Source organism: Vombatus ursinus, unplaced genomic scaffold (genome assembly GCF_900497805.2).
Source record: "Vombatus ursinus unplaced genomic scaffold, bare-nosed wombat genome assembly UNPS02014973.1, whole genome shotgun sequence".
Classification (NCBI taxonomy): domain Eukaryota; kingdom Metazoa; phylum Chordata; class Mammalia; order Diprotodontia; family Vombatidae; genus Vombatus; species Vombatus ursinus.
In genome coordinates, this window is record NW_020954751.1 from 4,960,076 (window position 1) to 4,985,926 (window position 25,851).

The 25,851-nt window shown below is 41.1% G+C and overlaps 1 long non-coding RNA gene across 2 annotated transcripts in view; it reads left to right on the plus strand.

The window, feature by feature from the left end:
- The window catches only part of LOC114030624, a 172,893-nt gene that overhangs the window by 66,986 nt on the left and 80,056 nt on the right, over window positions 1-25,851 (plus strand). For both annotated transcript variants that reach the window (XR_003567646.1, XR_003567647.1), the window contains exons 3-4: window positions 18,837-18,987; window positions 25,042-25,393. This is a non-coding gene — a long non-coding RNA (uncharacterized LOC114030624). The remainder of the gene's footprint in view (window positions 1-18,836; window positions 18,988-25,041; window positions 25,394-25,851) is intronic.

Below are 25,851 nucleotides of genomic sequence, written 5' to 3' on the forward strand. Positions count from 1 at the left end.
GGAATATTAGCTCATCTTCATGAGCTTTGAACTTTACAAAGCACTTTGCTCTTAACCTTGTGAAGCATAAATATTGTATGAGGACACCAAAATTCAGAGAGGTTAGCTTAGAGAAATGGAGAAGCTTCAGAATCTAGGCCCAACCCCAGGTCTTCTGACTTCAAAGCAGTTCCACTTAGCAGAGATAGTTGCTTCTCTGTGTTAGGCTTGGGAGATGACTCTTCCCCTTCCCCGCTGGTGATTTTATTGGTGGAGAGAACTGTCCTTGAGGAAACTCCTCCTCTCAGTGCATCTGAGAGACTGCTGTGCAATTTATAGTCATAGAGAGTTTCCTGCAGGACACAAAAGGGATTTTCTGTATAACACAGCCAGTGTGTTTCTGAGGTGGCATCTGAACCCAGATCTCTCTGATTCCAAGACTTTCTTAGTCATTCCATTACTCCAGGCTGCCCCTCACTTGGATAGATAAAAAGATTAAATGAGCTTCATCTTCTACCCAGTTTCACCTAGCACTTTGGACAGCATCATATGCAAAGTGTGAGCAGGCCCTTCTTTTCTTGGCTGACTATGCTGTCTATAAGTGGCAGCTGCTCATTCTGATGCTATGTTTGGCATTTTCCTCTACGGGAAACAACAGAGCTAATCCAAATTACTGGGAAGTGATTAACCCTTTTCTAGCAGTCTAACTGTCTTGGTGCAGGGGTGGAGAACCTGGGACCTCGAGGTAGGTCTTTGGAGTTTGGCGTTTGACTGAGCCCAAGTTTTACAGAACAAATCCTTTTAAGGGGATTTGTTCTGTGAAGTTTGGATTCAATCAAAGGGCCGCACTTGAGGACCTGGAGGGCCACATGTGGCCTTGAGGCTTCAGGTTCCCCTGAGAATAAATTTTGCTAAGGTGTACTCGCCTCCCTGGCTACGTAACAACTGTAGCAAAGCAGTTTACCCTTTACAAATTACTTTACATACATGATCGCATTGGATACTCAATTTGGAGATCCCTCAATCTGAAGTTGGAGAATCCAAGTTCAGGTCATTGGCCAGATGACATTAGGTAAATAACTTAGTGCCTTGGCTGAAAAATGGAAGGGTTGGATTCAGGGAGTCAGGGGATCTACTTTGGAATCCTGCCTCCAGGCTTCTGGAGAAAGGTACAAAAGTCTTATTTTAGATGTAGCTGCAGCCTGGTAGTTCTATCTTGTTGGGGGCTACATGGTGCTGTAATACTTGGGACAAGAGCTACTGTCTGTGAGAGGGAGTGTGGGTGGTGGAAAGAGCCCTGAATGTAAAGTCTGGAGGGTTTGGGTAAGTCCTGTCTCTGTTCTGATACTTCCTCCTCCCCTCTCCCTTGCCTGAAATGCTCTCTTCTCTTTTCTTCTTGCAGTTCCCTGGTTAGCTCTAGTGTTGTCTTCTTTAAGAAAGAGGTGATTACCCATCCAAATAACTTTTGTGTTTTTTAAAATATATTTTGTCCTTGCCTGTGCATGTGATGTTTACCTACAATAAAATCTTAAGTTCTCTGCAGGTAATGACTGGTTTCATTTTTGTCTTGTATTCCCAATACCTAGAGCCTTGTCTGGCATGTAGTGGGTGCTTGGTATTGTTGAATTGGATTTCTGCTTTCTATGTTTGTGATCTTGGACAAGTCACTTCTCTTCCTTGGTCCTTATTTACCTTATTTTTAAAATGAATGGACTTGACAGCATGATCACCAAAGTTTCTTCTAATTCTCAATCTCTTTAGTGACCCTGAAGAGCTACAAGTGTTTTATTTGCAATCACCTTTCGAGGTAGATTAGGACAGGTGCTTACACCTGTATTTTATAGATGAGGAAACTTCAGGCATGGGGAGGTATGAACAGACTGGATTAAGGTCCCAGGGTAGGTAGTAGAGTCAGGACTCCAAGCTAGGTCATAGGTAATAGAGTTTATGGTTGGAAGAGACCTTAGAGGTTATTTGTCCTACCCCCTCATTTTACAGTGAAGGAAACTGAAACCCAAATTGGTTAGGTGACTAATGCAAAGTCACACAGGTAAATGGAAGAGCTGGGATCCTAAATAAAGTCCCCTGGCCCCAGTTCTAATGCCATACTTCGTCTTTTGGAGGATACTGAGTCTGGATCTCATTGTAACATATCTCAGGCTAGTATAGTGGAAAGAACAGTGACTTTGTAATTATAATATCTGAGTTCAAATCCTGTGTCTGACACTGACTGGATGTTCTTGAACAAGTCATTTGAACTCCCTGGACCTCAGTTTCCTCTTCTGTAAAATGGAGGATGTAAAATAGATGGCTTCTAAGGGCCCTTCTTTTTTTTTTTTTTTAAAGGCAATTGGGGTTAAGTGACTTGCCTAGGGTCACACAGCTAGTAAGTATCAAGTGTTTGGTCTGAGGAACTCGGGTCCTCCTGACTTCAGGGCCAGTGCTCTATCCACTGTGCCACCTAGCTGCCCCTCTGAGGGCCCTTCTAACCCCAGATCTATGATCCTTAGATCAATGTTAGAGGAAGTGGTTTTAGCTATGCTTTGTAACAACAGTCTGTAATAGCGTGTCCTTTGGAGTCAAGGAAAAGCAGGCAGGTAGAAGTTACCAGCTTTGTCCTTCCATACCAGCTTTATAAAGTGTTTTTGTTGTATCAGGGGACCTTAAATGATTAGTAACTAAATGATTAGAAACATATGGATTGAAATGTTTAAAACAAATGGGAATTATCTGGGGTTCTCTTTGCTGGGCCGAAGTGATGAGCAGTCTGATTCATTGTTTATTTCTTCTTTTAGTCTTATTACGCCTGGGAGGTATGTTCCTTGCTGTATGTGCAATAGAGGGTCTGAGAACCCCTCACCTAGTGACTATCTAGAGCCTTTGGTGGGAAGAGTCCTGCTTGTCAACTGAATTATATTGATATGATAAAATATAATATAAACATAATATAAAATGTCTCATAACACATAGTCATTCATAAACACAATATAATATAACATCTGTCATCAAGTGTTCATAATTTCCAAGCTACCTGGAATGAAAAGCTTTCAAATATAGAGGTCTGGTAGAGAAAATTAAAATCATGGTGGAACAGGATGAGGTTCATATCATCCCATCATCCTGTTTGCCGCTGTGGTCATCCCGAAGGTGCTCTCAGTGAGTCTCCAGAAGATAAGCTTACATTCTAATCATTTTTATCAGTTACAAAAAGCAGCTTTTTCATCCATCTACGCAGTAGTTCTGAGGAACATTAAATAAAGAAGAATAGTAACAGAATAAAGACTTGGTCTAGGACTGTTTTTGGAACTCCATGGGGAAAATATAATAAGAATGAGGTGAGTAATATTGATAGAATAAAAATATGAGAGGAATGAGATATAACAGCAACAACAACTGACCTTTAGCTAGAGGTTTACATACGTTATCTCATGAACCTCCCAGTTGCCCTATGAAGGAGACAGTGCAGCTATTATTGTCCTGACTTTGAGGATGAATAAAGACTCAATAAAGTTTAGAGATTCTGACTAGTCCAATTTTGCAGCTAATGTGTGGGACTCCAAATGCAATACTTTTCCTCCCTGACTACCTCCTATAATAAATAGTCTGATGGGCATGTTAACTCCTTCAGCCATCAGGTAGCATTTATTAAGAGCCTACTATGTGCCAGGTATGGGGATACAAAGAAAGGGGATGGGAGTGGACAGTCTGTATTCTCAGGGAGCTCCCAGTCTCATGATGCAGTGGAGGGAATGTTGCACTCAGATGACCTAGGATTAGAATTCCATCTCTAATATTTACAAGTTACATGACCGTGGGCAAGAGGTGAGTAGGTCAGTAAGGTTAGAACTCAGAATATGTGCAGAGAGAGGAATAATGTGTAAGAAGACTAGAAAGGTAGGAAGGGGCAGAGAGGTGAAGAGCTTTAAATGCCAACCAAGAAGGCAACGCTTGGTACCAGAGAGCTAGCATAGTTTATTGAGTGAGGGTTGCAGGGGCAGAGGGCGCTAACATGATTAGAACTGTACTTTTTTGGAAGCTCTGGAGCAAATGGGTAGAGTGGGGAGAGTCTAAAAGCAGAGAGACCAGACAGGAGGCTGTCTCGTAGTCTAGATGAGAGGGTGATGAGGGCTTAGGGTGATGAGGGCCTAGGGTGATGGGCTTGTAGGAGTGGAGATGAGATAAATGGGAAATAAATGGGGAAGATGTGGACAAAATTTAATTGATTGTATATGTAGGGTGAGGGTAGCTGGGTGGCATAGTGGATAGAACACCAGGAGTCAGGAAAACCTATGTTCAAATCTGGCCTCAGGTACTTTACTAGCTCTGTGACCCTGGGAAAGTCACTTAACTCTCTTTGCCTCAGTGTTTTCATCTGTAAAATGAGCTGGAGAAGGAAATGGCAAACCATTCCAGTATCCCTGCCAAGAAAATCCCCATAAGGGGATCATGAAGAGTCAGACACAATTAAGTGAATAAACAATAACAGTATGTAGGGTGAGTGGGAGTGAGGAGTCCCAAGATGACAACTAAATTGAGAAAATGGGAGAATGGTGGTAGTCTTATGATGAGGTAGTTAGGTGTTGTGGTGGATAGAGCACTGGGCTTGGAGTCGGGAAGACCTGGGTTCAAATCCAGCTTCAGACACTAGCTGTATGACCCTGGGCAAATCAGTTAATATCTGTTTGCTTAAGTTTCCTTAACTATAAAATTGGGATAATAACAGCATCTACTTTGCAGGTTGTTGTGAGAAAATTTTTGTAAAGCACTGAATACAGTGCCTGGCATATGGTAGGCACTATATTAATACTTATTCTCTTCCCTTTCCCTTCCTCCCCTTGACCAATGATAGGGAGATCCAGAAGAGATTTGAGTTTGGGAAGAGAGCTAGGTTCTGATTTGTACATTTTGAGTCAGTGCCTGTGCAATGTCCGGTTTGGAATGTCCATCAGACAGTTGGTGATGCAAGGATTGGAACTCAAGAGAGACTGGATATGTAGATCTAGGAGGTGGTAATTGAATCCGTGGGCAGTGATGAAAGAGTACTGAACTGAGTACTAATTCCAGTTCTGCTGTTCATTAGCTGTATGATCATGGGCAAACTAAGTTGGGCCTCAGTTTCCTCATCTGTAAAATGAGACAGTTAAAATTAGGTGATTTCTGAGGCCTCTTTCTGGCTCTGAGAGTTTGATTCTTTAATCCACTATCAGGTGGTCTTTGGTTTCTGGGTCACACATTTTCCTTGAACTAAGGCAAATTTGTGGGTTACTATCACCAAAAAAGATCATGACTTGGTGACCAGCCGTCTCTGTGGGAGAAAGAACACTGACAAGGCTCTTGGAGTATGAGAAGGTCCCCTTGAAAGGAATATCCATCGAAGTTGTTGCAGTTGTTTGCTGCTGTTGTTGTTGAGTGGTTCAGTCACGTCTGATTCTTTGTGACCCTTATGGACCATACTGCCCTTGGGGTTTTCTTGGCAAAGATACTGGAGTGGTTTGCTGTGTCTTTCTCCAGTGGATTAAGGCAAATTAAGTGACTTGCCCAGGATCACACAGCTAGTAAGGGTCTGAGGACTTATTTGAACTTGAGTCTTCCTGACTCCAGGTCCAGCACTCTGTTTACTTAACCACCTAACTGCTTCAAGTATTTGCCGGCGAAGTATCGTGCAGATTTATGTCAGATCTTATGAAGGGCAAGGTGTGAAGGGTAGTCCTGCCTCTTTGATGGGAGGAGTCTAGAGCTAGAAATTAAAGTGGATTGTAGGATTAGGGTTAGTCACCCATCCTCTACTTACTTTTAAAGCCATAATCCCTCCCCAAAGAATTCATATGAAGAAGTGAAGGTTTTATGTGAAAAGGTTGACAAAAAACCATTTTCTATTCCTTTGCCAATCTCTTGATTGACTCCTTACCGAGCACCCTCAATTTTTACCTTTTCTCTGCCTGTGTCAAGATGTTTTTGATGTGACTGGAGTTAGCCTGCCTTGGTTAGAGAGCCCTGGGTTAGCTTGTCCTGAAAGGACAATGGGAAATAATGATTGATTATTTGAATGCCTGTGGTATCAGAGGTGTGGTACAAAACATTAGAAAAATGCTTTGACCCTGCCCTCAGGCTGTTTGTATCCTGAGGCTTTTCCCAGTAAGGCAAATCTGTGCCTGCATATTGCTAGGCCCTCCGTGCAGAAATCATGTATCTTCCTGTACATGTTAGCTGAGTTTTGTGCCAGGGACAGGTAGATTCCCATGGCACGTAGTTTGTTTGGCTTAAGCTTTGTATTTGCTTAGCAAACAACAGTTCAGTTTACTCAGGATGCATTAACTGTCAGTGCTTCTATCCCCCAGGTAGAAAGAAAAAAAAAACACAGACACATATGCATATCCCTGACTTTTCATAACTGATTTGAGACTTCACTTAACACACACTTATAAAATGCCTGCCACCCCTGAAATTTTCCTTGGCAGCCTTTAGGTGACTGGGAGGTTAGTTTTGGGGTCCTGGGGCAGTTTGAGTTTCAGAGCATCCTACAGTCTGAGAGTTCACATGTATAGCCCCAATGACAAGCTCTATGTTTGTGTTCTGAGAACCAGCCCAGTCAGAATCTTAAGAGTTTCGTTACTGGAAGCTTGGCCACCAAGTGATTTTTTTTTTTTCCCTTTTTGATCAGGGTGGAAGACCTCTTTCTGTGGCTCTGAGGCCAGAGGGTTTGCAGTCTTGGGTAGCTTGATGCTCATACTTAAGGACACTGAGACTACTTGTAGTAAGACTCTGTAGAACATTGGTGATAGTTTAAAGACATGATAGCTTTGTTTTCTCTTAGTAGAATAGTAATTTGGGATAGATATGAAAAAACAGCACAGTGTGGTGGTTGTTTTTTAGGTTGCACAAAGAACAAATTCAAATTGGAGAAAAAAACAGACAGATTTTATTAAATTCTTACCATTTCCAATGTGCAAGGATACAAATGTTAAAAAAAAAACAAATCAGGCACATTGTTTTATAAGAAGCTTACATTTTACTTGGGGTCAGGGGGTGTTGTTGATATGAGATTGGACTAGAGAAAGCATTTGTCTTTAGGGTAGGAGTTAGGTTGCCCTGAGTTAGAAAGTGAAGGTGATGGGGGAGGAGGTAGGTTAATGTTTCCATATAATATGGGAGAATGATGGGATGTATACTGTACCTTTTTTAATGACTAGAATCTTTAAGGACTGCTATCCTTATCATTTCAACCTGGATGGAATTAGAGATTGAAGGAACCTCAGAGGTCATCTCCACTCCCTCCCATTTTACAGATAAGGAAACTTGACACCTCCCCTTGTCCTCCCCCTCACCTTGCCCAAGGTGATACAGCTTGTAGCAGAACCAGGACTTAAACTCATGTGTTAAAATCATAGAATGTTAAAGCCAAAAAGAATTCTTGAGATTTCTTGGTCCAGCACATGAATTTTACAATAGAGAGGCCAAGGCCCTTGGTGTGACTAGCTTGAGGATCATAAGTTAAGGTCAGTGAGCAATTATTAGTTGAGCAGGATGTCTCAAACCCGTGTCTTCCAACAGCAGTACTCTTCCCAGTCGTACTACATTGGCCTCACTTCACCACATTATATATGTAACAGCCCCTAAGAGAAACTTGGTGGGCAATAGGAGAATTATCTCTTCCGGTAATTTATCAGGCTGCTTCAGTTTGGCCTTGTTTCCTGAGCAGGAAGTATTTGTCCCCAATTTTCATCTAGAGCAGTGGTTCTTAACCTTTCTGGTGAAACCTATGAACCCATTCTCAGAATAATATTTTAAAATTAAAATAATTATTATGAAATAAGGTTATCAAAAGTTGTATGTGTGTGTGTGTTTTTTTTTAAGTTCATGGACTCCAGATTAGGAACTCCTGATCTAAAGTGAAAAGAATCACTTATTCCTCCTCCCTCCCCATTTTCTCCTTGTCCTACATGCCTTCCCACTTTAACTTAGAGGCTTTCCCCCAGAGAAAAGGGAAGTTCTGTGCTCCCACCTGGGCATTTGCATTCCCTTATTCTAAGAGTTTATATTGAGAGTCACAGGAAGGCTTGACTCCTTTTCTGGGTGAGTAAACTCTCAAGGCACTGGGGAGTTCATTAAGTGTTTCCTTTGCACAATGTGGGCACTTGGTAAATATGAAATGATTAAAAAATAACCCTCACCCCACCCCCAAACAAGAGCAGCAGCAAGTCCCTCTCTGTATGTTGTCACACTTGGCTTGAATTGAACATTGGAATGCCACCACGTTCCCACGGGGCTCTGATGGCTTAACTTCCGAAAACCCAGAGCCGATACTGCAGTACTATTCCATAGCATTGCAGCAAAATGGTGATTTGGAATGTTGAGCTAATTATTGTTATTATTGCACACCTATTTATTCTCCTCCACGGCACAAGTAGTATGGAGAGGCTTTATGGAATAATTGAAAGAAAACTGGATTGGGGGGGACAGGGATAGGGACTTTTGAGTCAGAAGATTCTGGGTTTGTTCTAGGATCCAGATTCTAGTTACTTATTAGCTGAGGGATTAGGCTCCTTGAGGATAGGGGTCCTGTCTTAAGTAAATTTTGAATCTTTCTCAGTGCTTAACACTGTTCTGCACACAGTAGGTGCTTAATATCTGTTCAAAGAATGAAATTGCTTGACCTTCCCTCACACCACAAATAGCTGTTCTACTCCTTCATGGGATTGTTTGAGGAATTTGGATGAAGTAGCAACGATGAACATTTATTAAGGGCCTATTATGTGGACAGTCATTTGTCTTTGCTTTTTAGAATTCTTTTCAAAAGATCTAGCTTGTGATCATAGATTAGAGCTGTAAGGGACCTTAGAGGTCAATCCAGTTATTTTACAGTTGGGGAGATGGAGGTACAGAAAGTTTAAGTAACTTGCCCAGAGTTTCACAGCAAATTACCTGTCTGAGATGGTATTTTCCTGACTTCAAGTCCAGTGCCCTGACATCATGCTGCCTTTTCTGTCATTATGCATTTTTATTCATTAAAAAACATTTAAGTACCTACTGTGTGTGCACTATATACTATGCTCCTGAACAAGGTTTAGATAAGACAACCTCCTGGATCTCTAAGAGGAGCTTACCTTCCCAGCAGGATATGATACCATACCAACACCAATAGCTGTAATAATGAATTCATTAGAGTCACAAAATAAAATGCTACTTGAGGTCTGAGGAGGGGAAGGGGGAGATCAAAGAAGGTTTCCTGTATGCATTTAAAGCCCTATATAAATGAGAGTTGTTATTAATGGTTTCATTGGAGATGTTTGGAGGAGGGGTTGAGGTAGGGATGGAAACAACAGATTAGGCTCTCTCAGGATCTTTTACTGGAATTTTGAAATGCTTTCTTATCATCTAAGGACCATGTGGGTAACTGGAAAAGGCCAGCTGTTCAGCCTTCTTTGACTTGGTTTGTTTTCAACATCAAACAAATCTTCCCCCCCACCCCCACCCCCACCCCATACACTTTATCTTACCCCCCACCCCTTTCCCTTTGCACTCTCCATCTAGCTAGCTATCATCTCTTTTTTTTTTTCTCCTCTCCCAGGTAACCTGTCTCGAAGTTTTTAAGGAGTTTCCTGTAGGTTATAGAAGACTTTTTATTCATTGAAGTGTATATTTGGGGGTTGGGGGTGGGGAGAAGCCTGAAGTGAAACCTGTTTCCCTGAAAAGTCAGAAGTGCATTCCAAAACCATTACCATGACCTTCCCGGAAGCCCTGCTAATCCTGGATTTAAAGAGGAATTGTAACAAAGACTGTGATTATATCATGTGTGGTGCTGTAGTTGAAAAGTCAGGTACAGTCTCATCATATGTTAGAAAGTTTTATCTTGATTATAGGGATGTGAACAAACTCATTCCATGTAAGGCTCCTTCCCACCCACAGAGACAGCTTGGAGCTCTGGGTTCCTTCAGACTTAGTTTATAAAAAGGGCTAATTTACAACAGCAGCTACCCCCACCCCCACCCCTAGTATAATGCAGCCCATTTTACCTGAAATGTGATTGAACTTGAGCACTTGATATTGTTCAAGGGTAGACAAGACTCAAGGGGTCTCTTGTGTTTAGGTATTTGAAAGGCTGCCTTGTGGAAAAAGGTATTGTATTTGTTCATTTGGCCCCAGAGAGCAGAACCAGCAGCAATGGAAAGAAGATGCAAAGAGGCAGATTTAAGCTTGATGTAAAAGTGAAATGGGATGCCTGCTGTGGGAGTAGCATAATACAGTGGACAGTGTACGGACTTAGGGGTTCTGAAGCTTATTACTACCTGTGTGATCTTATGTATGTAAATCACTTCACTGTCCTAGACTTGCTTTGTCTCATGTGTAAAATGAGGGGCTTGGATTAAGATATTCTGAAAGTTCTCTTCCATCCTTAGTTCGAATGCTCTTTGTACGTTCTCCCTCATTGGAGGTCTACAGACAGAGGTTAAATGACCACTTGGTCACCAACTGCCTTGGCAGTTCTGTAGTGTTTGTGATGTCCTGTCTTCTTCAGCATTTTGTGCCTCCAAAAGGGTCCTACCGTATTCTGCCTTGCCTAAGGGAAAGAAGAATAGATGTGGAGTCAGAATTGAGAGACTTCTCTGTCACTCACTATCAGTAAGTCACTTGACTGACTCAATTTCCTCATGTGTGAAACAGCACTATGTATGAATCTTGTGCATGCCTTGAGAGGAAAGCACTTTGTGGATTGAAAAGTGCCATGTAAATATGAGCTTCTTCCATATTTCAAGTGTCTATCACCTGTAGATTCCCTTTACCAATGCAGATTGTCTGCCACACATTTTATTCATTTTATTCCTTCTGTATTCTTTGCTAATTGTATCAGATTCCTTAGGGCCACCAATTAGAGCATGAATTCTTTGAGAACAGGTGTCCTTCTCTACCTCCGCGTCATTTAAGAAATAATTTGTATTTATTTCAAGGGCTTTTTTTAGGAGATGAAAGGGGAAAGTGTTTTGAAATTCAACAAAAGAAGAAAACAAAAGTGCTGGTGTCTAAACATACAATCGTTTTACAGTTTCATCTTTCTCTTTAGGATAGTGTTTGGATTTCACTAGGTCTCTTTTTAATGGCCTTAGTAGAAATATCTGTAGCTTCTTGAGAGGACCAGTGCCTTACTCCTTTCTGTAGCTATTCTGTATGCTATATTCATAGTAGGTGTCAGTGAAGACCTATTTGAAGTACTATGATATAGTGGAGGTGAGAGTGTATTCATCTCTCTATATCTGTATATCAGACTTGCTATATGTAGAAATCTGTCAGAATATCCTGCTGATAGGAATCAGCAGACTTGAATAACTCACTTAACCTCTGTACTTCAAGTTTTCTCTACTGTGAAAGGAGGACAATAATATTTGGATTACTTACAGGTACTATTGTCAAGAAAGTATTAGGAACTATATGTTGAATGGTTGTGTTTGTAAATAGATTTGATTACAGATACCCCTGGATCTCTTTACCTGAGGTAATTGTTTGGTAGTTCATTAATTACTAGGCAGTTTACCTCTCTTTGTTAATAGGAGGGTGTGTCCTTAATTACCTAGTTAAACACTGGGGGGAAAATAAATACTAGGATGACATTTCTGTATATGTGGACTGGTTATGTAACTAGAGCAAGATGTAACTAACTGATGGATGGTGGGTCCCTATGTTCTAGTGATACCCATGAAAAGTCAAGAGATACAGAAAAGTAAATTTATGAGGAAGGATTTAAATTCAGAACTTCCTGACTCCAAGTCTATAGTGAGTTCTATGCATGGATTTTGGTGACCTGAGTCTGGTCCTCTGATTTCAGATAAAATATTCTTTCCACTATAACTTTACTGCATCACAGTAAGTTCACCTGTCCTTGGAATGCTGCAAAACAAGACTATACTAACACTTGGTGGGGATGTTGTTGGGAAAGATGTTTTGTTGCAGGTAAAGATTTACATAGATGACCTAAGGATCCCTGCAAACTCTAAAGATGATAATGAAGGCCAGAGCTAGTTGATGGTGTTGAGAATAGAAAGGAGGGATTGATGCTCCTTCTACCAGAAGTCTTTCCCAGTCTCTCTTAATTTAGCATTTTCTCTCTGTTGATCATTTCCTATTTATCTATATAGCTTATTTGTATATATTTGTTGTATATGTTGTCTCTCCCATTAAATTGTAAGCACCTTGAGGGCAGGGACTGTCTTGACTCTTTTTTGCATCCTCAGTGCTTAGCATAGTGCCTGGCGCATAGTAGGCACTTAATAAATGCTTATTGACTGGTTGACTTTAAGTCTTGGGGAGAGATAGGTTAACTAACAATATATTTGTTACTTGAAAATTAAACATCATAAACTTAAAAAAAAAAGAAATTTGAGCCATTATTCTTATTGTTCCCTCTGTAGCCCATTAGACTCTGAATTTTCATTGGTTGTTCCCCAGGCCTGGAATACTCTTCTCTCATCTCTCATTCCTGGCTTCCCTGGTATGTAGTAGGAGCTTAATCAATGTTTACTGATTGACTGAGTGACTGAAACCTACTTCTCTTGCAGTGGATCCAGTCCAAGGTTCTGGTTACATAATGACATTTTTTCCCTTGGTGTACCTTCCTTCCTCTTCCTTCTCCTCTTTGCCCAAGCTGAGCTCACCTCACCTCTGATATGTCACCTGCTTTCTCAGAAGAAGCAATTTGACCATTCTCCCTGATTCCAGCCTGTTCTCTCTCTAATCCATTCTCCATGTGCCTGCTGAATTGGTATTCCTAAAGCACCCTCCCTTGCCTTGTGTCCTCAGTGCTCAACAGTGCCTGGCACATAGTAGGCACTTCATAAATGACAAGCTTCTGCTGCTCCATGTTGTTCCTTGGATAAAATACTACCTCCTCTATTTAGCATTTAAAGCCCTTCAAAATCTTATACCACTTTATCTTTCCAGATTAATTTTCCATTATTTCTCCATCATGCACTTTTCTTTACAGTCAAATTGGCTGTCTTGCTGTCCTTGTCTTTGCATGTAATCATCCATTCTATACTCTCTGCCTTTTGGAATCCCTACCCCATTCAGTTCAAGTACCTCCTTCAAGAGGCCTTTTCTGATAATCCCCAGATGTTAGCCCTCTCATTCTCTTGTTGCAGCGTGTTAATTTACTTAGAGTTTCACCTGTTTCCCTCTCCCAATAGGATAGAAACATCTTGAGAGCAAGGCCCTGTGTTTTTGTCTTTGCCAGTGCTTGGCACATAGTAGTATCTAGTTCAGGGGCGGGGAACCTTCGACTTGGGGCCACATGTGGCCCTTTGACTGAATCCCCACACTTGGGGACCTGGAGAGCCACATGTGGCCTCAGGGACGCAGGTTCCCCACCCCTGGTCTAGTTAATATTTGATGAATGAATGAATCAGTCAACAAACAGGCTTTCTGTAAGGGATCATCCCCAAGTGTCCTGTCCTCCTTAAGTTCTATGATTTTCGCATTTTATTCATATTAGTTTCACATTGGACTATCATCTCCTTGAAGGTAGGGATTATATTGCTAAATGGCTGGGTCTTGTGGTCCTCATGGATATTGCTGAATCTTTTTGGTAGCTAGTCCAATGAAATGGGAGCACAAGAGGCCAACTCCCAACTCTCTTTTCTCTAATCCACTGCCAGGTTAATTATATTACCCCCTTTTCATCCATTCTACAGTATAAGCAAATTGACTTTCTGGCTGCTGAACACAACTAAATGAATAAACAAGTATTTATTAAATACTTACTAAAGTACAGATGTCACGTTCATGAAATCTGCAGGTGACACAAAGTTAGGAGGAATAGCTAACACACTGGATGACAGATTAAATATCCAAAAGCTTTGTAATGGTCTAAAGCATTGACTGGTGCCATCAACAAGGTCTGGAGTTAGTTGCAAGATGGCACTTTTCAGAAACATGACACAGTTTTGACTCACCTTTGAAACGAAAGCCATAAGAAATATTTCAAGAAGGCCATTACAGTAGGAAGGGGAGAGATGACTTATGGCCTCAGAGTCGAGTTAATGGTAGGATAGAGAGGATGGGGAACACAGCCAGTTAAGTATTGACTGAGTCCCATGGGCAAATTTAAAGCAGAGTTTGTTTTTTCAGGTCAGGTACATTAAAGTTCCGTCAGCTGAGGAAGAATTATTCCATGGTCTGTTGGATGTTACTGCATGAATGCTATAGTCAGCTGACCAAATGTAGTTCCCGAGTTATTGTTTACACTAGAAGACAGTCCAGCCATATCCTCAGACTTCAAGGACGAAAGCTGCCTTTATTTTCACGATTGTAATTGTTCATAATATCTCTCCTCTGCTGGGCACTATTTTTCCCCTTTTCCATTAGCCTTGCTTTGCTGTTCCAGGCAAGTCTCTAGCTTAGTCATTGGGATTGTAAAAGGAGAAGCTAGACATCCTTTAGTTATTAATTATGATGGGATGAGTATTCAATAAGTAGACTGTTCTTGCTACTTCCTTCTCTTCCTCCCTCTTGTACTTATCTCCTGGGGAAGGGAAGGAAAAACAAATGGCTCGCCAACCAGACATAACAGATCCTGTTAGCCCTGCCCAAAGGAAGCTGATGATTAAAATGAGGTTTTTATTCATAGGGTTGTTTTTCTGAAGTTTGGTGTCTGTCTCTGTGTGTGTGTGTGTGTGTGTGTGTGTGTGTGTGTGTGTGTGTGTGTTCTTCTGAGAGATAGTTTGGTATAGCGGGAAGAAGACTACACCAAGAGTTTAAAAAAAAAAAATAAAACTTGAAGTGCTAGTTCAGTCCCCTCTTTGCTTTAACGCCTCCAAGGAAGGGGAATCCATCACTTCTCTAGGCAGGCTCTTCCATTTTGGGGCAGTTGTAATCAGTGAGAAGATTTCACCTGACGTCAAGCCGAAATTGCCTTCACCAATTGCTCCTGGTTCTATCCTTGATTCCAAAAGGAAAACATCTTATCCCTTCTTCGTCAGGACAACCGTTCAGGTACTTGAACAGTCATGTTCCTTTCCTTTTCTCCTTCCCCTGACCCTTCTTGGCTTTACTGTAGCCTAAATATGCCCATTTGCTTCAGCATATGTTCAGATTCAAGGTGAAGGGTCACCATTCTGATTGCCTTTCTCTGTACACTCTCCAGCTTATCAATATCCTTCAACCATGATGCTCAGAACTGAGGTTTGACAAGGGCAGAATAACAGTAAAACAATTATTTCCACACCCTGGAAGCCATGACTCTCCTAATGTAGCCCAAGTTTAACCTACATCACCCTTCCGACTCATTGACCTTGCAAGTTCACTAAAACTCGGGGGGTCTTTTTCAGAACAATTCTCTCCATCCATGCCCTTTGTTTTTTTTTTTTTTTTTTTTGGAATTAGCCTTCTATCCTGTATTTGTGGAGTGGGTTTTTTTTTTTTTTTAAACCCAAGCACAAGACTTGATGTGTATCCCTATAGAATTTAACTTGATAGATTCAGCCTGACACCTTAAGACTGTCACAAACCTTTTGGATCCTTACTCTGCCATGCAGCATGTTAGCTGTCCCTCCCAGTTTTGTATCATCTGCAGATTTCACGAACATAACATCTGTCCTTAACAAATGTTTAATAAATGCTTGTTCATTCATTTATCTTGTGTTCAGGAAGCAGCCAGACTGCTAGTTTGCTTGTACCTAGAGCGGATGAAGAGGCACCAATACAATTAACCTGGAAAATCAGGTTGGAGCCCGATTGTGAGGAGTTTCAAATGCCAGTCAGAGTTTGTCTTTGATCCTAGGTGCAATAGAAAGCCACAGGAGTAGCAGGGGGAGTGCTTTGTTCTGATCTGTGCATCATCTTGGCAGCAGTGTGAAGAGGAGAGACCAGCTAGGAGGCTGTCACTCAGCAAAAGGTGATGAGGGTCTGCAGTAGAGTAGAGGTTATGTAAGTAGATAGAATGGATAGAGAGAAGAGATATTTTGGGAGGTAAAATCAACAACTTTCTCTGTTTGGCGTTCCAAGCCCTTTATGACTTTTATGTGTGTTTCCACACTTCCAGTCTTCTTGCACTTAGAGCCATCCATGTACTTAATATGTGATCCAGTGACACTGATCTTCTTCTTGTTCCTTGAACAACATGCTGCATCTCTTGACTCTGGGCATCTTCACTGGCTGCCTCCTCACCTCTTCCTCCTGGCTTCCTTCAAGGCCCAGCTAAAATCTCACCTTCGACAGGAAGCCTTTCTTGATGTCCCTTCATTTTAGTGCTTTCTCTTGGCTGATTGCCTCTGGCATATTGTCTTCCCCGTTCAACTGTGAGCTCCTTGCCAGCTGAGATTTTTTTTGTTTGTTTGTTTGTTTGCTTTTTTGGGTTTTTTTTTGGCCTTTCTTTGTATCCCCAGGGCTTAGGACAGTGCCTGGCACATCATAGGTGTTTATAAATGTTTATTGACTGAATCACAGGGGGAGGGAAAGGAAGTTAAGGATGACTGTAAGGATGACCTGGACAGAAGAAGAAATAACAAATTGGGGAGAGGGTTGGATTTTGGGGGGAAAGATAATGAGTTCTCTTTGGACGTGTTCAATTTGAGATTCTTATGCCTCCATCATCCAGTGAGAAATATCTGTGCTAGGCATTTGAAACAAGAGAAAAACAAAATTTAGGCCTTGCCTTCAAGGAATTTCTATTTTATTAGGGGAGATAGTACATAAATATATAGAAACACACAGAGGAATTTCCAGGGAGAAGAACATTAGCAACTGGGGACATCAGAGTAGATTTCTTGTAGGAGGTGGCTTTTGAGAAAGCTGGGAAGTATATGAAGTATATGTGGTATATGGGCAATTAAGTGGCGTAGAGGGTAGAGTGCTGGGCCTGGAGTTAGGAAAACTCATCTTCCTGAGTTCAAATTTGGCCTCAGACACTAGCTGTGTGACCCTGGGCAAGTCACTTCACCCTGTTTGCCTTAGTTTCCTCATCTGTAAAATGAGCTGGAGAAGGAAATGGCAAACCACTCCAGTATCTTTGCCAAGAAAACCCCAAATGGGATCACAAAGAGTAGGACAAGACTGAAAAAAAACTTAATGACAAAAATATACTACCTAGTGCGTGTGTCTGTGTATGTATGTGTATGTAGATACATGTATATATTTATATGTGTACCTATGTATTGTACATATAGGCATGTCTGTACACATATAATGTGTGCATATATGTATGTGTCTAGGTAGCATATACATGCATGTGTATGTATATGTGCCATGTGTGAGGAATGCAAAGACAAAAACGAGAAAAACAAGAGGCCATGTGATATGGTGGATAGAAAGGTGACTTCAAAGAGTCAGGTGCTATTGATTATCCCAACTGAGATTGGCTGAGGTTACATGACTTGCCCTGGGTCACTGTCTGATTCAGGGTTTGAACTCAGATCTTCTCTGTTCAAAGTCTAGCACTCCATCCCCAGGCCGCCTCTGCCTTGCCCAACACCTTCTTTTATTATGTGTAAGGTGCTGCCTAGATGCAGTTCAGAAGTTATTCTCAAGGAGTATACTTTCTAATGTGGGATCAGGGTAAACTCACATTTCTTTAGAATTATAAGATTTAGAATTATAAGACCTCTTTGCTCACTACAGCCTGATGAGGTGGGCTCCTATTTTCCTCATTTTATAGATGAGGAAAATGAAGTTTGCAGAAAGTTAAGTCATTTGCCAGAGGTCACACTTCGGATGAGTGTTGACACGCAGATTTGAACTCTAAGCCCTACGTCCTTTCCACTGTATCGCACATGTAGAAAAATAATACCAAAGAGAATAAGAAAAGGAGAATGTAGAGGTCCAGGCAAAGCCTGGCCAGTATTTGAGAGGGCAGAAATAATATTCTTGGGGTGGACAGCAGGCTTGCCTGATTTGGCTTTTTTTTTTTAAATTTATTTTTAGTTTTCATCATTCACTTCCACAAGATTTTGAGTTCCAAATTTTCTCCCCATCTCATCCCTCCCCCCACCCCAAGATGGCATGCATTCTGTGTATCCCTTCTCCTAATCTGCTCTCCCTTCTATCTCACCCCCCCTTCTATTTTCCTGTAGGGCAGGATAGATTTCTACACCCCATTTCCTGTATTTATTTCCCAGTTGCATGTGAAAACAATTTTTTTTTAACATGTGTTTTTAAAACTTTGGGTTCCAAATTTTCTCCCTTCCTCTTTCCCCACCCATCCTCATTAAAAAGGCAAGCAACTCTATATGGGTTATACATGTGTAGTTATGCAAAACACTTCCATAGTAGTCATGTTGTGAAAAACTAAGTATATTTCCCTTCATTCTATCCTGCCCCCCATTTATTCTATTCTCTCTTTTGACCCTGTCCCTCCTCAGAAGTGTTTGCTTATTATTACCTCCTCCCCCAATCTGCCCTTCCCTCTATCATTCCCCCCCACCCCCCCCCCCCCCATTTTCCTGTAGGATGAGGTAGATTTCCATACCCAATTAAGTGTGTATGTTATTCCTTCCTTAAGGCACTGATCTGGCATTTGAAACAAGGAAACTTCCCACTTACCCTGGGGTGAGATACCGATTCCCCAGCCTGGCATTTAAAGCCCTTCACAACCTACTTAAAACCTCTCTTTATAGACTTAATTCCCATTACTTCCTTTCACACACTTTAGGTCCAGTCACCTGGCATCCTGGCTATTAGTTCTTGAGCTCATCCTTCCCCAGTCTGTACCTTCATAAAGACCACACCCCCTCCTAGCTTCCTCCAATCAGAGGTTATCTTTATTCCAGGCTCAGCTCATTTGCACTCAAGCCTTTACTGGCCCTTCTCTTCCCCTCTCTCCCCATTGGTACTTTCTTCTTCTTCAAATTCATTTTTTATTTTTTTGTTGTTTTCAGCTGTGTTCGACTCTCTGCGACTCCGTTTGGGGTTTTTTTGGCCATTTCCTTGTCCAACTCATTTACAGATGAGGAAACTGAGGCAAAGAAGGTTAAGTGACTTGCCCAGGGTCACACAACTACCAAGTGTCTGAAACTTGATTTGAACCTGGTAAGACAAGTTCTTATTTGCTTGTGTAATTTGTATTGGTTCAGTCCCTATGATAATAACAACATTAACTAGCATTAATGTAGCCTTTTCAGGTTTGCAAATAGTACCTTGGAAAAAATAACACACACACATAAAATTTCCTTTTCTACTTGAAGGCAATCACAATTTAGGGTCCATGCTCTCTTACCCCCCTTTCCCCCCCCCCCCCCAAAAAAAAGCCTTTTCAAGCTTTGGAGAGAATTCAGTAGACATCTTTGGGGAAAGGGAAAGAGTTCATTCTTGGTGTGAAGCTCAGAGACTAAAGAGGACCGTACAAGAGCAGTAGACCACTTTTCTTCCCTCCTCATCTGGATGGGATAGCCTCTGTCTTTTCAGTGAAAATTGTTTTTGTTTGGGAAAGTTTGGAGGGCCATCTCTCACCATTCCCCCTTCCCTTCTCTCCAAAAAGGAAGCTTTCCTATGATGTCATGAGGAAGTCCCGGCCCTTGGGTTTCATCTATCTGGGTTATCCTGAGGTCCTACTGACTTTGTTTACTATGCCACCCACCTCTGGAGGGTGTTGAGTGAAAGAGCTTAATTAAAAACAGCTGCCTGTGGCTTAGGAAATTTAAAAAAAAAGCCTTCTGGGCAGACTGAGTCAGCAGTGACAGTACTGAGGAGCACTGCTAGCTGGGCCTGCTCACTTGGCTGCTGCATTTCCTATTCAGAAAGAATGGTCTTTAGGGCCAAATTAGGCATTTCCTTTTTGATACTATACCAGGTGTTTCTAACCATTTGATAGTATGCTGCCTGCCTCGGAAGTACTAAAGAGAAACAACTAAAAGCTATTTTTGAGTTTCCCCTACAATTCAAGGGACACAAAAACAAAGCCACGTGTGCGTGAACACCTTCCCCCCACCCCCCTCAGTTGGGTGGTTGGCTGTGTTCATGTTTGATAGCTTGACAAGACTCCACAGCATCCTCCGTGGGGAACTCTGGCTGTTTGCTTCCTTATTAAGAGAACTGGCAGATATGAACCTGGACAGGACAAAACTGGGAAAATGGGTGCCCTGGAAGGCTGCCTGGGATGCTCATCTGTATCTGTGTGCACAACCCTAGTGGGATGAGGGGAGGACAGGGAAAAAAGGAAAGGCCTGATTATTTTAAAGGATTATGTAGAGTGATGTCTTTATTACAGAAAAAAGACAACCCATTTTTATGGTGTAGAAAAGATGTCCTGTCTTTTTAGTGAAAAGGCTTTAGGTGGTATTTCCTTTGGAAAAAAAAAAGGAACTTTTCTGCCCTGGGTTTTGGGACAGGGGTCATAATTACAGTTATACTGCTCAAAACAAAACAAAAAAACCCTAACACTTGTTGTTTAGTTGTTTTTCTTCCTGACCCTATTTTGGGTTTTTTGTTTTTTGGGTTTTTTTGGGGGGGGTGGGGCAAAGATACTGGAGTAGTTTGCCTTTCCTTCTCCAACTCATTTTGCAGATGAGGAACTGAGGCAAACAAGGTTAAGTGACTTGACTAGGGTCACACTGCTAAGTGTCTGAGGGCGAATTTGAACTCAGGTTTTTCTGACTCCACACCTGATGCTCTATCCACTGGGACACCTACTCGCTACCTTAACACAGTAAAGCATAAATCTCACCAGAGTGAATTTCTCAGGGTTAGGGTGGGATGGAATGGGTGGAGAGGGGGACAACACATCAACCATTTTGGATTGTATAGAATCTTGTTCACATGGTTATGTTCTGATAACTCATATTTCTTGTTTGCACGCTCTCTCTGCAATTACTGTCCAAATAAGAGAAATTGTGTTTTGAACATAGAGGAGAGAGGTGTGGACACGTAATACCCTTAATTTTTTGCTCTTTTGGACCTGGATTTTTTTTTTTTTTTTTTTTTAAGAATGGCAGGCTGATAAGATAGAGTGGCAGCTTAGTAATTAGAAGACACAGGCTGGAATCCTGGCCTTGAGAGAAGCTAGCTCTGTGACCTTGGGCCAGTCTCTTTCAAACTCTTTTGATCTTATTTTCCCAATCTGTTAAACAAGTATAAGAAAAAACTTGTATCACTTGTCTCACAGGGTTTGTTTGGTTTTGGTTTTGGTTTTTTTTAATAGAGGAATGCTTTGTAAAATTTAAGGCTCTATACAAATGTGAGTACAAATTGTTATTCCTTACAATTCAATTCAGGAAATATTTATTAAGTGCCTGCCATATGAAAGACACTGTGCTTATTATGAGTTGTTTTATTTTCATGAGTGGATGTTTGGGTAGGTTTTGTGAGGCATAAGGGAATTGAGGAATTGCAGGAAAAATTTCAATTCACATTCAGCTATTCTTTCCCTGCCTAGAATGCAAAAAGTGCTCAATCAGGTTCTTTCACTGTACAGTAAAAACAAAAAAAAAAAAACGAGACAACACTGTGCAATGAAAACTTGAAGCCAGCTCAATATATGCAAGTATGGATTTATTCAAGAGATAAATTAGGATGTGGTTATTCACATTACAGAAGGATTTGTCAGAGAGAGTCCTTTAAATAGCAAGTTTCCTAGTGTGTGCATTCAAAATGACTCAATTAAAAACCTCCTTAAAACTCCTGCCCTGATTTCTTGCCCTGGTGTGGGAGTTCTCAAAGCAAAGTTTGTGCTAATGGAGTGCACATTGTGCCCCATCCCACCCAACTGGAAAGGCTTCAGGTGTGGGGTCCAATATGCCTGGCTTCCTCGACTGCCATTCTAGATTAGTTTGGTAGAAGGGTAGTATTGCGGCTAACCTCTTTTCCCCTTAAGGTATTTTGTGTTTGTTTCTTTTTATACGTCTTGTTTTCCTCGGTAGAATATAGAAAAGGACAGTTTTATTTTTGTCTCTGTGTCCCAAGTGCCTGGCACATAGTAGGTGCTTAATAAGTGTCTGTTGAGTCAATGAATGATAGTAACCTTTTGTCACAAAGACTCTTGAATTTCAAAACATCTTATATGCACACAAGCAGATTTAGAACTCTGAGGTGAAACCCATGTCTTCTGATTCCAAGGTCTCTTTCCATTATAACAGTTCCTTTTGCCTCCTCTCTTTATACATAGACATAAACACAGAATCACAGAATTTCAGGGTGTCATGTAAGGTAGCTGGTAGTACAGTAGAGTAGCCAGGCCTGGAATCGGGAAGACCTGAGTTCAAACTTGACCTTTGATACTTAACTAGCTGTGTGATCCCTGACAAGTCACTTGTCCTCTGTCTGCCTCAGTTTCCTCAGTTGTAGAATGAGATTAATAACAGTACTTATCTCTAAGGGTGATTGTTAGGATCAAATGAGATAATATTTGTAAAATGCTTAGTAATGTCTCACACATACTAGGCACGTAATAAATCCTTCCTTCTTTCCTTCCTCACTCCTTTCCTTCCTTGGGTCTCTTAACTTATAGAAAAGGCAACTGAGACTTGTTGCATTTGCTGTTGTAGAGATTATTCATAGTTCTGAAATCATAGATGCTTTAAATATTGAAGGATTAATAAAACTTTTCAGAAGTACATCTGTTATGTACAATGTCTTATATGTCACTCATGAGATTAACTTATTGTCACTGTCATAGGGGAGCTGGGGTAGTTGAGCTCACTGTGTTGTGTTGGGAAAGCTGTAGCTGCTGCCAGTAGACTTGGTGAGGGCACCAGTCTTTGCCACATTGAGCCTCGTTTGTTTCCTTTGGCTTATTTGCCTTAAAAGGAAGGAGTAGTAAGTGATCCTATAGACCTAGAATTTTGGAGCTGGAGGAGAGTGTTAAGGATCACTTAATCCAGTACTCCCTTTTTTGCTGATGAAGAAACTGAGGATCTGATAGTTGGAATAGCTTATCATACATCTAGTAAGTTGAAAAAACCAGGGACTCAAACTCTAGTCATTTAACCATAAATTCACATCTTTTCCTGCTGCGCTCCATTGCCTGTCACTTCTTGCCCGCAGGGCCACAAGGATCTCAGCGTGTGGCACAGTAAAATGAAAGGGGTTCTGATTTGATGCAAGAGGACTTCAGTTCAAGTCCCTTCCACCACTTGCTGTCTGGATGATCTTGGGCTTTCATTTAATTTTTCTGGGCCCAATTTCCCCATCTACAGAATGAGGAACTTGGACTGGATGATCTCTAAGATCCCTTCCAGCCCTAAATCTGTGATCTTGGGCATTTAGTAAATCCTAGTTGCCTGGCTTGTGTCCCTGGGGAAGTCTTGTGTGCTTGTGCTTACTAACTACCTGAGGTCTTGGGCTCAGAGAAACCTGAAGGGTTTGGGGCTGATGCCTCTGTTACAGACTCAGGAGCAGCTGCATTCTTTTTTTTTTTTTTAATTTATTTATTTTGATTCATCAGCAATCACTTCCATAAGCTTTTGAGTTTAAAATTTTTCTCCCCCTTCCTCCCCATCACGGCGCACAATCTGATATAGGCTATCTATATACATTCCTATTAAACATATTTTCACATTAGTGGTATTCTAAGTAAGAATTAGAACCAAGAGGAGAAACCATCAGAAAGAGGAAACAGAACTCACCAGAAGAAAAAAAAATAGCACATGGTATGCTTCAATCTGCATTCAAACTCCATAGTTCTTTTCTTTGGATGTGGATAGCATTTTCCATCAAGAGGCCTTTGGAGATGTCTTAGATCCTTGCATTGCTGAGAAGAGCTAAGTCTATCAATGTTAGTCATCACACAAAGTGGCTGTTACTGTGTACAACATTCTCTTGGTTCTGCTCACTTCACTCAGCATCAGACCATACAAGTCTTTCCAGGTTTTTTTGAAGTCAGCCTGTTTATCATTTCTTATAGCACAATAGTATGCCATTACATTCATATACCACAGCTTGTTCAGCCATTCCCCAATTGATGGGCATCCTCTCAGTTTCCAATTCTTCGTGACCACAAAAAGAGTGAGCAGCTGCATTCTTGATACCACCTTCTGAGCCATTCCCTCCTATTTCAAGTATACCATTATCTGAGGTTGCAGTGAGGGGTGCTGACAGTTACCTGGCTGGGACCAGAGGAAGCACTGGAGCCTTGCCTGACTCATCTTTCTGTGGGCCATTAAGTAGGAAATGGATTTAACTTTGTTATACAGAATGATTCTTTGCTATGGGAAGCATTAGGTTATCTCTGGGGAGCCACAGGCCCGGGGCAAAGGGCATACCCAGCAGTTTGGCTCTGAAAATGAATAAAGGTTGTGTGATGAGAAGAGTGTGTGTGTGTGGGGGGGGAGGTTGGCATTGTGAGAGGTGTCACAAAAGGAGATATGCAGCTATTTGAAATGGGCTGCATTGGGAGGTAGTTGATTGCCCACCCCCCCTTAAAATTTTTAAGCAAATTTTCACTAAGCCCTAAGTGGTTGTGTTGTAGAGTTCGAGTAGAGTGTGTGTGTGTGTGTGTGTGTGTGTGTGTGTGTGAGAGAGAGAGAGAGAGAGAGAGAGAGAAGGAGAGAGAGAGAGAGAGAAGGAAGAAGGAAAGGTCTATTCAGTAGGTCTTGGAATCAGAAGCCAAATCCAAGCTCCTTCACCTAACTAGTGATTCACTGAACTACTCCAAGGTTTCCTCCCTTGTTAAATGTTTTCTGCCTTGTTTACCTTATAGGGTGGCTATGGAGATTTAAAAAAAAAGTCAGTTACTGCAGTTATAAGTTAGTACTTCATTATTATTTCTAGTACCATATCCCTGTATGTGTGTAGCATAGAATTTAAAGCTGGAAGGAACCTTAGAGATCATTTTGTCAAACTCACTCATATTAAAGGTGAGAAACTGGAAGCACCTTGACTGAGATCATATGTGTGGGGACTGTCTAGGGCTAGCATTTGAACGCCAGGGCTTCTGATTAGAAATCCAGTCCTTTTTTCTCTTACATCACTACTTATACTAATAAAGATCTAAGTGTTAACACAGGGCTTTTTTATGGAAATATCTTTCTTGACATATTGAAGAATGTAGAATATCAGAGTTTAAGGCTAAGTATAGTTTGGGAAAAAAGAATTATTGCTTCTTTCTTGATGTTAGTCAATGTGACAAAAATCTTTACTTCTCTCCTCAAGGTTTTGGTCCTGATCTTTTGACCAGAAAAGAAATAAAAAGATGAGCCTTCTGACAGTTTCCTCTGTCTGTTTTATGGAACTACCGCTCAAGGATTTCCAAGACCTGTGGATTTACAGACATAGCAAGGCACCTGGGGGAATGCTGATGAAGGAATCCTCTGGAATGCCATGCTGCTATCATTTGCATTGTTTTTTCCAAAGATGGCTTGGTGAAGAACCCATATTGAGTTTCTTGTGGGAGATCTTAAGTTGGATTCTTTTGAAGGCTGATTGAGAAGAGGAGGGCTTTTTCATTGAAGGAAGAGATTTTGCTTCATCCCTTTCTTTTTAAACAATAGTGGTCTTTAAAAAGGTAAGTAAGCTCCTATATGCATCTGATATATCTGGGTATTTTAGATTGGGGTCATTGTGTATCGGTAGGGGAGGGCTCACTAAAGGCCACTTCTGACTATAGCATCTGTTAGGTATTTTCCCAGAAATTGCCATATTGAAAATTGTATACGCATGGGTCAGGTCCCCAGATATCAAAACTTAGATTTCAGCAAGAAAATAATTTTAAATTATTTTTAGAAAAAAAAATTCTTTCTTTTGAAGGAGGAAACTGTTTTAAAACCAAAAAGTTTTTGAAATGCTTGAGGACTTGTGATAATTTTTCATGTGGTGTTAAGACGCTAGATTATTTCAGATTATGGAGTTATTATTTGATATCTGCTGACTCTTTGATAGGTGATCAAATATCTAGTGATCAAATAACCATAACACCGTGTGTGTGTGTGTGTGTGTGTGTGTGTGTGTGTGTGTGTGTGTGTG